An 11,457-nucleotide genomic window follows, 5' to 3' on the forward strand; every position below is an offset into this window, starting at 1 on the left:
CAAACACTGAATCTAAATTCGACTATAACTTTATTTAATCTTTAATAACTTCACATCACAAACTAGCATAGATTCGTGCTAAGACATACTCTAAAGACATTATCACTTGGCTAGACTTTTGACTAAGACATCACTGGTTAATACAAATTATTCTGACTCTATATATTATACATTGTACGTGACAATTCTAGGAATGGCGTCTTCCGCGTTCATGTAAAGATCTTGGACTTCGATCAACATTGAACAATGAATTCATATTTTGATCAAAAGCACGTATGATCGTGTTATTACAGAACAATATATATAATATAATTTAGTGCTATGGTTAAGGTAAGCTAATCTTCTTATAACAAATAGCAAGCATATTCATTAAAATATATTATTAACTTCCCGAAGGAGAAGTTTATGTTTTCATCACAAAATCCGATTCGCTAATTTTATGTTTTCTCGACGTTTCAAGCCATTCTGAATCGAATGAGACCAAATTTGGAAAAAGTATGTGTGTGTGTGTGTGTATGTGAACAGATTTTTTGCCGTAAATCGACGTTTTCTCAAAAATGACTGGACCGATTTTAAAAATTTAAAAGCCATTCGAGTTATCTCGATGAGGACTATGGTCTCTGAGTTTTGTGCGGCGATCGGCCGGGCCCGTTTCGTTGTAAATTGCAGAAAAGTGAAAAAATTTTTCGCCACGTTTTAGCCCGCAATTCTAAATCGATTCTGAAAATTCAAAACCATTCGATAGATATTGGTTGGGAATCGGCTGATTAGTTTTTTGGTAAAGATCGGCCGAGCCGTTTCTTGTAATAACGTTTAAAAAAAAAAAATTCGACGATTTTATGATTTTTTTTTTGATGGTAGATACCATAGTTTTCTAGGTCATACTAAAATATTACGGCCCTACGACAACTCAGTTTAGCTTTAAAAATTCGTCAAAGTTTGCAAAAATTGGTAGTTAGTTTTTTTGACATTTGTCAAAATTAGACTTTTGATCGACGTTTTCTCAAAAGCGCCTGAACCGATTTCAGAAAATTAAAAGCCATTTGATATATTTCGGTGAGGACTATTGTTTGTCAGTTTTGTGCGACGATCTGCCAAGCCGTTTCTTTGCAATTTAAAAAAAAGTGTTAAATTTTCGTCCTCATTTAAGCTCATCCTACCGAACCGATTTTAAAAAATCAAAAACTGTTCGAAAAATATTAGTTGTGAATGGTACTGATTAATTTAAGGTGAAAATCTACCGAGCCGTTTTCTTGTAATTAACTGTTGAAAAAAAAAATTTTCGTCCACATTTAAGCTCATCCTACCGAACCGATTTTGAAAAATCAAAAACTGTTCGAAAGATATTAGTTGGGAATGGTACTGATTAATTTTAGGTGAAAATCTACTGAACCTAATGAACTGTTGAAAAAAAAATTTAAGCCGATTTTCATGGAACTTTTTTTTGGTCTTAATCATGGTCTTATAGAACTTACTGTAATATTACAGCATTACGACAAGTAGTTTAATTTTAAAAATTCGTCAAACTTTTACTAAAATTATTATCGTTTTTAAAGTAGGATTGATGAAGTATATTATTTACTATATTATTTTCTTCATAATAAAATAGAATATCTCATATAAGATCTACACCTGCTCAAACGATTTTGAAAAAATTTCAGATGGCTGATTCTGCTGTTAGTGTACAGGTGGCTTTAAGGATAAGGCCTTTAGTCAAATCCGAAATTTCTAAAGGATATGTTAAATGCCTCGAAACAGTGCCAAATAAACCTCAAGTTTTTATAAAAAATCTTTCTTTTACTTACAACCATGTATTTCCACCAGAAGTTTCGCAAGCTGAATTTTATGACACTGCTGTTAAGGGTTTAGTTGATGGATTGTTTAAGGGTAATTTATTTCTACTAGAATTTAATTTTGACATAACATAACTTTGGTGTAGGTGAATTTATCTCTCATCTATAATCCCAAATTCTATTTTATCTTCAGTATCTTTACTTTATTATTTATTATTTTGTTCAATCTAAAAATATATTTTAGGCTACAATGTGACAATATTAGCTTATGGTCAGACTGGCTCCGGAAAACTCATTCCATGGGCATGGCTTATTCAGTTGGACCAGTCGAGGAGATGGGTGTTATACCAAGAGCAGTAAAAGACATTTTTCAAAAAATTTCAACTCTGACGGAGCAATATAATTTTCAATTACAAGTTAGATCAATATAAACTACTTTCCAAATATTAAAGCAATAAATTTAAAGTGTATTGTTAAGGAGCATATGAGGTTTAAATGAGAATTAAAATTTAAAAGCCATAACCTTTTTACACTGTAATTAGAGTTTATTTGAATACCCATAATTGGTCAGAAATTAAACATGTCAGATTTTCAAAATCTTTGCATTGTGTTTGTACTTCTATATTTTGGTTGAATATAATTGTTCTGCACTCCTTAGGAGTATATGGATTGCTATTTAATATAATTTGCTTTTAGAAATCATAATAGTTGTAAACATAATAATAACAGTAAGTCATTTCTTCAGTAAAGTATTTTCTCATGTTCTACAGGTATCATTTATGGAATTATATCAAGAACAATTATTTGATCTTTTATCAAAATCAAATAGAGATCAAAGTATAGTTGATATCAGAGAAGATCACAAAAAAGAATTGTAATTCCTGGATTAACCGAAATTGAAGTACGTAATGCAAAAGATACATTAGATTGTTTAGTTAGAGGATATCGTCGCAGAGCTGTAGGTGCAACTGCAATGAACAGTCAATCCAGTAGAAGTCATGCAATATTCACTATCCATATACAACAGCGAAAAATCAGCGATAAGTAAGTAATAGTCAGTAAAAGAAAAAAGCTTTACGTATTATTTTTTTGTTATTTAAAAACTGGATCTAGTAATGATGAATGAAAATAATGGTTTTTGAATTGAAAATTATTTTAGTTCACCATGGTTGTCGCTTCGAAACCATACATACAAAGCATTTGTGCGAAAATTATGCGTGTGTAATGTTAGCGTTTTTTTGGATCTTCTGTTGACGTTTTCACAAAAACGATTGAACTGATTTCATAACTTCAAATGCTGTTGTATGTAATTTGGTAAGGACTAGAATTGATTATAGCCCAGTCAAATTAAGTTTTCAGTTAGGAACAATTCGCATAGAGCTGAAATTTGGTACAGATGTTAAATAGGCCATTACAAATGAAATGTCAAAAGTCCCCAACGATCCGACATCTGCGATTTTTTTTATTCAAGGTCAAAGGTGCAAAAATCTAGTTTTCCCATTTTCCGCCGAAACCATAATTTTTTTTAAAAAATTATGTTAGATAAGTTTATTTATTATAAAATTCTCTATGAAATTGTTATTATTAATTTTTTGTTAGTATCACCGTTTCTGAGATATTGCCGTTTGAAAAGTTGAAAAATTCATATTTTTTATAATATGCAGCTTTTAAACGTCATCAAATGTGTAATATAAGTAAAAAATAAGAGTTAATTGGTTTCTGTTTAAATAGTATAAGTTTAATGAAATTTTACCTTAGCTAATTAATTACCTTAGCTCTTGAGCAACACCCGCCAGCTATGTCATTTTCCTAGTGTGGGAAGGTCACATATACGACTGTTTTTGAAGCGAATAAACGACCTATTGGTGTACGGCATTTAAGATAAATTGCTGGAACTTCCCGTACCAAAAATTCAATTTTTCAAAAAAGATTGATTTTTGTGAATATTAAATTTTGAGTAAATTGACTTATTTGAATTATATTTAGAAATAATTTGGAATTTTTTAACTTTTTAACTTTTTTTTCAATGCAATATCGCTCCATACTTATTATAAAATCTCTATAAAATATCTAATAATGTGATGCGCATATGTCTAATGATCATTTTTCACCGCCAAATGCCATTTTCTTCACTTTTTCACATTCCTCAAAATTTAATCAGTTGTTCATTTTGTCAATATAAGTAAAATGTTTTTTTAAATTATTGAAATCGTTTTCTTATCGCTCCATTCTCTTCAAAACTGAATCACTATTTTTGGCACTTTTTGCCTCGTATCTTCGAAACGGCTTTGCCAAAAATTAACAGCACTTCTCCTTATTTATATGAATCGAATGTTTTTTGAATCATTCAAATTAGATGAAACGTTAATAATTAAGTATACATGAATCAATGATGACAATCCAAATTCATAATTTTTAATAACTGTGTCAATATCTAATGGCAACATATGAGATAGAAGATGAAGTGTCTCCGCCAATTTTATATCATTATATGCTACAGTATATGTCATTACTAAAAGACGAATGAGTCTGTATAAGATATTTTGATCCAAAATGTCGATAAAAAACGTTAATTCTAATTGCAATCTAGATGTAAGAAACCTAAGCCGAACAACAGCCCTTATACGATAGAATATAACATTACATATTATTATAAAATAACCCACTTTGAATCGTCGAATTATTAAATTTACTTACTTTATTTTACTTGCTCCAAAAATATATAAATATTTCTGAACATGGCTATTGATATTTTGAAACATTCCACTCGCAGTTTACATTTTTAATTGTTTTATCGCTAAAAAATAAGCAGTATTTTTTAGAACAAAAATTGATTTAAATTTAAAAAACGACAATTCAAATTGGATAGTTTTGAGATAATATGTAGAATTATATTCCACTACTGTCCGGCTGTTGTTCGTGTTTTGTACCTTATATCAAGATTGCAATTGGAATTATCGTTTATTGACATTTTAGATTAAACCATCTTATACAGATTTATTCATTTGGTAATAGCATATTGAATCATATTGTGACGATAATCATAATTATCGTCGTATTGATAATTATTGTCGCCTGATAGTCGTCAACCCCAGGGTACACCATCCCTACCACTACCCCTAACTATCTATTGGTTCTTGGGATCCATCAGAGAGACGCTCCGGAGATCCTGAGAATTAATAAGTGACAGCCTTCTGAGACGTATCCCATAGGCGAACGCTAACTAACTAACGTTAGTGTTAGTTGTGTGTGTGTTGTGCAACAAGACAGGTCCAGCTTAAAGGTCAGATCATGTAAATTAGAAGCTATAGCTATTCTCTCCCCCATATACTCATACGATTATATAAGCATAAGATGTAAGAATAAGAAGTATTAGTTACGGAACATTGACTGTATGAAAGTACAGTCAAGTTCCACACATACATACGCAATGAATTATTAATTATTTAAATAGAGTTAGTTATAAAAGTAATCTTGGTTTCATTCGTATAGTAGCTACTAACCCCCACAGGTAATTACAGGTACTTTAGCGGGCGATTGGAGTGTTGAAGTAACCCCTTCGTAATGGGGTTGCAAGGCTAGAATATAGTATTTGGCAGCCATTGCAACCCCCAAGAAGGGGGCTTCAACCCTCAATTGTCACAATGATGAAAACGCATTCGATCCCCAACTTACAATTTTATTTTATATTTAATAATATTTAATAAAAAACCAAGCGAGTAGCTCCCACTGTTTACGTGTTCGGTTGTATCTTAATGTGTTCGTAATTTTTATGAAAGTTTGTAGAAATAAATAAAATTTTAAACGTCGCGCAATTTCTTTATGTGTGGGTATTATCGCTACATGTGTTTATCTGTAGTTTTGTTTCTTAAAAGCGCGCGTACCCCGATATTTTGAGATTATAAATCATTGATTTGATTTTAAATAAGGCTTGAGTATGAAATTTTAATAGATGCTGTATTTTAATGTATTTGTTAAACTTTATTATCTTTTTCGCGTTCTTTTTTGGTACGTTGTAAATAGTTTTGATTATTCAATAGTGTAAAACTTATAAAATAACAAAATTGTATTTTTTTTCTCTTATTGAATTCAATTTCAATTCTTGCTCTATTAAATTAATTTTATTTTTTTTCTCCCCAATTTTGTTTTACAGTACTACAAATTATTAAATTATTATGTTCGAATAGTAACCAATAATAAAAATAAACTAGTGGGGTGGGTGGCATCGTGCCTTAAGGCAAATTGCTGGAACTTCCCGTACCGTAACGAAATGTTCGAGGAATATTGAATGTTTTCAAATAGATTATGAAAAATATTGTATAATAACATTGTCTAATATTTATAAGAATTATATAAACTGAATTGCAGAGTTGAAATTATTTGTTTAAAGTATATTAGAACTATAGTCAGAATTAAAAATAAAATCTGAATTATTTTCGATATACAAAAAATTTAAAAAAAAAAAAAAAAAAATGGTACAAATTTTTTTTTCCAAAATCAATTATTTGTTATGACAAGCAGAAAGTTCTTTGAATCAATCGAATCGGACGCTTAGTTCTCTCAAAAACTGCCATTTTTTGTACATTTAGCTCTGTATCTCCGAAATAGCTGGGCCTGCCTTTGCAAAAAACGAATAACCCCTTCTCCCAATCATTACTAATTGAATGTTTTTTTAGATCATTTGTATCCATACATACATACACACACACACACACACACATCCATTTTTTCTGAAGTATGCCAAAACGTTACATTACAATAACTTACCCTACGGGAAGTTAATAAATAAAAATTATAAATTCACATAATCATAGATGTAATTGCAATTTTTACTTCATTTTATTCATTTTATTATAAAAATCGCAATATATCACAAAAATATTTTTAATTTTATAAAATAATATTCCAATCGTCGAAATATTTTTTCTCGTAAGCTCAGATATTTTGCACTTCACGACACTTCGTGTACCACGCAAAACACATGGCCATTTTTCGGAGAAATTTAACTCTCCAGCCTCTTTTTCCCTGGTCTTGACCTGACCTGTGCGCGACCCAGGCTTGGTGTTCAAGTTCAAAATTTCATACTCACACTCAGTGATTGTTAAACGGTTTGAGAATGTTCGCGCGCATAATGCATTTTGTTGTCATCTTATATATAAAAATGGAGCTGTCTTTCAAATGTCCGAATAAAACTCGAAAACGGCTGAATGGATTTGGCCAGTCTTAGTCTTGAAAAATTCGTGCCAATCCAGAGATTGTCCAAAAGGTGAGATAATATTTCAAATCCGCGTAGAAACTTTACATTTTTAATTTGCAAATTTTTGGTAAACAGCACTTGATTCAAAATGGCTTCCCACACAATATTATTCAAATGACAGATGTATCGCATACTCATATGTCAAAAGGTTTTGACAATTTAAAACAGATTATGTGTTATTCTTTTAATTTTAAAATTTAATTATTTATATATTTTTAAATGTTAATAAGAATGCTTATTTTGATTTTATATGAGGTTTTTATTTAATTCTCAAGTGTTTGCTCACTGCCTATTTGTATTCTTTTATCAACAGCTTGAAATAATACTATTATTATTGATTGATTAAGGCTGGCTCATGAAAAAATAAATAAATAAATTTGTTTCAAACGCTGTGCTGTGCAAGTACTTATTGGTTTAATGTGAATAATGTGTTACCATAACATTTTCTGAATTATATTATTATTGCATATAGGTTATTCAAATTGAGATCCTAAAATTGGAATTCATCGAAGGGGACACCATAGACAGCGATATGAATAAGAAAATTGGATTATAACACAGATAGTAATTTTAGAAATCATATTCATAAAACTCTCAATTATGTGTACATACAAGTACAAGATCTTCGGAAAAAAAGTTGTTAGAAAATTGCTTATGAAGATCGCACTATGACATATGACATCAACATAAGTACAGTTTAATTAGATATGGAAGTAATCATTACAAATATTTACAGTACAATCTATTTACAATACAAATTTTTCATTACAATTGTGAATAATGTGTTACCAAAACATTTTATGAATTATATTATTATTGCATTTAGGTTATTCAAATTGAGATCCTTAATTTGGAATTCATCGAAGGGGACACCATAGACATTTCTGTCTAATCACTTATTGCAAGTTATAATAGACAGCGATATGAATAAGAAAATTGGATTATAACACAGATAGTAATTTTAGAAATCATATTCATAAAAATCTCAATTACTTCCCGAGCATACTACATACAAGTCATGGTGATAACAAAGATGCCACTAATTTGAATACACGATTGCAAAAAAGGGAAATCAAAATAAGCACATTAAAATTTATCACAATATGTACTCATGTTGAAAATGTACATATGTTCAATCAAATTCATAAAGAAGAAATGTCCATTTTATATAGCTATATAACAATTCGTAGTAAAACGTTTAATTGGCTGTACGGATTGGGCTCAGTCTTAGTTGCATAATTTTATATTCATTAGTATTTATAAAATATTTTCTAGATTATATTATTATTTTATTTAGATTATTTAAATTAAAAACCTAAATTTGGAATCGATCAAAGGGGACATTTTGTCGAATAACTTATTCCCAGATATAACTGACCACTACTTAAATAAGAAGATTCGGTTGATAATATAACTTTGGAACACACATCTGTAAAAATGTCAATGCACATAATTACAAGTTCTCTGGAATAAAATATTTTGAAAATTGATTATAATGCTCGCATTCAATTAAATGTATGGACAGTTCGGGTGCTAGAACAAGTATAGCAGAAAAATGAGTACAATCCTGAAGGTATTCCTTTCCATAGATATGTCAAAATCTATGCATTTTAGACACAGTCCGGTATCGTTCATGTTTTATTGAATCACTCTACAAATTGAAAAAGATGAAGAACTTCAACAATCATTGGATAATGCAATGTAAAATATAATTCACTAATGGTTATTTTCCACTAATTTTGAAGAATAAACTGGAAAAATTTTCTATGAATTTATCGAAGAATGGATAGTAATATATGAAGATATGGGGTTAATAAGATTCACCACCAATATCTTAAAAACCAGTAAAGTTTAGCATTGTTCAACAACAATATTTGAAAGTAGAGGGGAAAAGATGTATAACCAGTTATAACCTTGATTCTTATGACTTTGCTATCAGGAGATAAACGGTAATCTTTGAAAATCCATAACAAAAGTATTTCCTTTTGTTGTTAGTTTTTTGGGTTGTGAGCACTGTGATTTAGTTCACGAGACCTTAATATAAATTTTAACTATTTAATTGTTTCATAAAATGTAATATTAATTTTGAGTGAGATTCAACACTTTAAAAACTTACATCTGTGTGGGGCACAAATGACCAACTGAACATTGACCACGGCTAAAGATTAAAAAAGACTTGGATTGTTTTATACCATATTTTTATAGAAAGTGTATAAAACTTCCAGTTTGATTGTATTAACAAATAATGGTCAAACGAATATTGTTATTTTGAATTATATAATTTATTATTATACAAGTAGACTTTGAAGTTTATTGTGTTTATAATACCTCATTGTCGGTACCATTCAAACTATACATCCTTACACTCCTAAAATAAAGTATTCTTTTTTTTATTCTGTAGAAGTTGCTTAGAAATACCTAACTTAGCAAAACAACGTTTGCCGGGTCAGCTAGTTTTTAATAATATTTTTAAACATAAGTACGGATATAAATACAGACAAACACAAATAGTTAGAGCGGTTTTCATTTATTTTTGATTTAGTTTTCTTTTTAGTCGCGGTTGTTAACAAACCCTGTAATTACCAAATTTGTCGATTTTAAAGACGAATGAGGCAAGATTACTTTTTATTTTTTACGCGCTAGAAATAAAATAGTTAGGATAATTTAATTAAATTAAGGTCTACCATAAATTTAAAAAAGTATGTTTCTTATTTGTGATTTTTGATTTATTAGTTCAGATTATTAAGTAGACCAAGATAGTTGTAAAAAATATTAAGTTTATCTTTACTTATATAAATTAAATAGTTAAGATTTGCTAAGTAAGTAACAGTTTACTACAAAGAAATTTATGTTTTTTCTTTTTTCTGTTAGCTGATAAATTTGTTAACTTTTTTCAACTAGATTCATAGAATAAGAATTTTTACTTTTTATTTTATATAGAAAATTTATTTAAGTTGAAAATTATTTTATAATAAATTAATCAGTTTAAAAGTGTTTGAAAGTTATCCGAATGAGTCAAGTTTTTTGTCACTTTTGTTAGTCAAGTGTAGGATTAGCAATTTAACAAGTTTTAACAAATTGCTATTATCGCTAGTTTTATTTTTAAGTAATTTTACGGGGGAGAATTAGCATAAAGACTAGCGTGCCTATGCGTAATAGTGTAAGAATTTTGAGAAACTCACGGGGTGAGATGTTTGGCGCGTACGAAACGCGTGCAGAGAGTCGAAGTTTTTTGAGCCAGGCAGACAGTGCCGAATCGGATTTGTTAGTTTAACAAGGACTTAGTTTTTTTTTTCAAATAGTTGAAACATAGGCATGCTATTCATATCTGACCAGCTGGATTGTTGTATAATAAATAGGTATAGAGTAATCGGTTGGTAGTATTAGTATAGTTTTTTTCTCTTACTTCATATTTTATCGTCGTGTATTTTCGTGTTTTTTAAGATGATGCAATAATGAATTAGTTTTAATAATTTTGATAATGTTTTTCTTTTCCTTTTAAATATTTTCTTTCTTCTTATTATTACGCGTACTAATGTTGGCCTCAGTTCTGCCGGGTCACCATTGTCTGGTGCTCTATTCGCGGCTTTATCCAACCGATTCTAGTAATAGTAGGATTGGGATATGATTTCTTTGCATAACGATTACAACGGCTATCGCGACCAGTCTAGTTATACATCGTATGCGGCACGGTAACGAAAGGACTAGCCAACCTTCGTTAATTAGAGCAGATTGCAGGCACAAAGTGTCTTTTAGAAGTCATATCTCTGCGGGCGCAGGAACACTGGTAAGGGTTTCACTCGGTCTTGCCAAGTACGGACCTGTACCCGACGGTTGGATAAACGCTCTAGTTGTGTGCGCCATACAGCTAGAACGGCCAGTGACACTCTTTCGCAGTTTTTTTTTTTTTTTTTTTGATCAAGTAGCTTTTTTTTCTTCACATTTGCCTAATTCTTATTAATTTTAATGTTTTATTATTCCATTATAAATTAGTTTTATATCATACGCGTAACTTCGTCATTTTTACTGTTTTTATCCCATTTATCATTATTGCATTATCCGTTTTGTTCGCCATTTTAATATATTCGAATAATGTTTATTTTATATATGTATATATCGTTGTGTCGTTTTTTAGCCGTACGTCGCGAAAGGTTTGGTTTGGTTTACGGATAGATTTTATAGCCTATTTTACAAGGCAATGAGAGTATAGAGGGCAAATTTAAAAAGTTAATTATGTTATGGTGCCCGATTGTATATGTATCAAGTATAATAGTTTTATGTTAAGTATGAGAATGATTCGAGGTAAACTATTATTTTCGTCGTGTTTTTTTTTGTTTATTGACGTTACCGTAAAACAAACCAAACAAACGTTTGTAGTATAGTACCGCGTTTATACCGTCGGCGTTT

The sequence above is a fragment of the Ctenocephalides felis genome, unplaced genomic scaffold, assembly GCF_003426905.1.
Source record: "Ctenocephalides felis isolate EL2017-DRISC unplaced genomic scaffold, ASM342690v1 CF-g0.4_SCAFFOLD_02230, whole genome shotgun sequence".
Classification (NCBI taxonomy): Eukaryota; Metazoa; Arthropoda; class Insecta; order Siphonaptera; family Pulicidae; genus Ctenocephalides; species Ctenocephalides felis.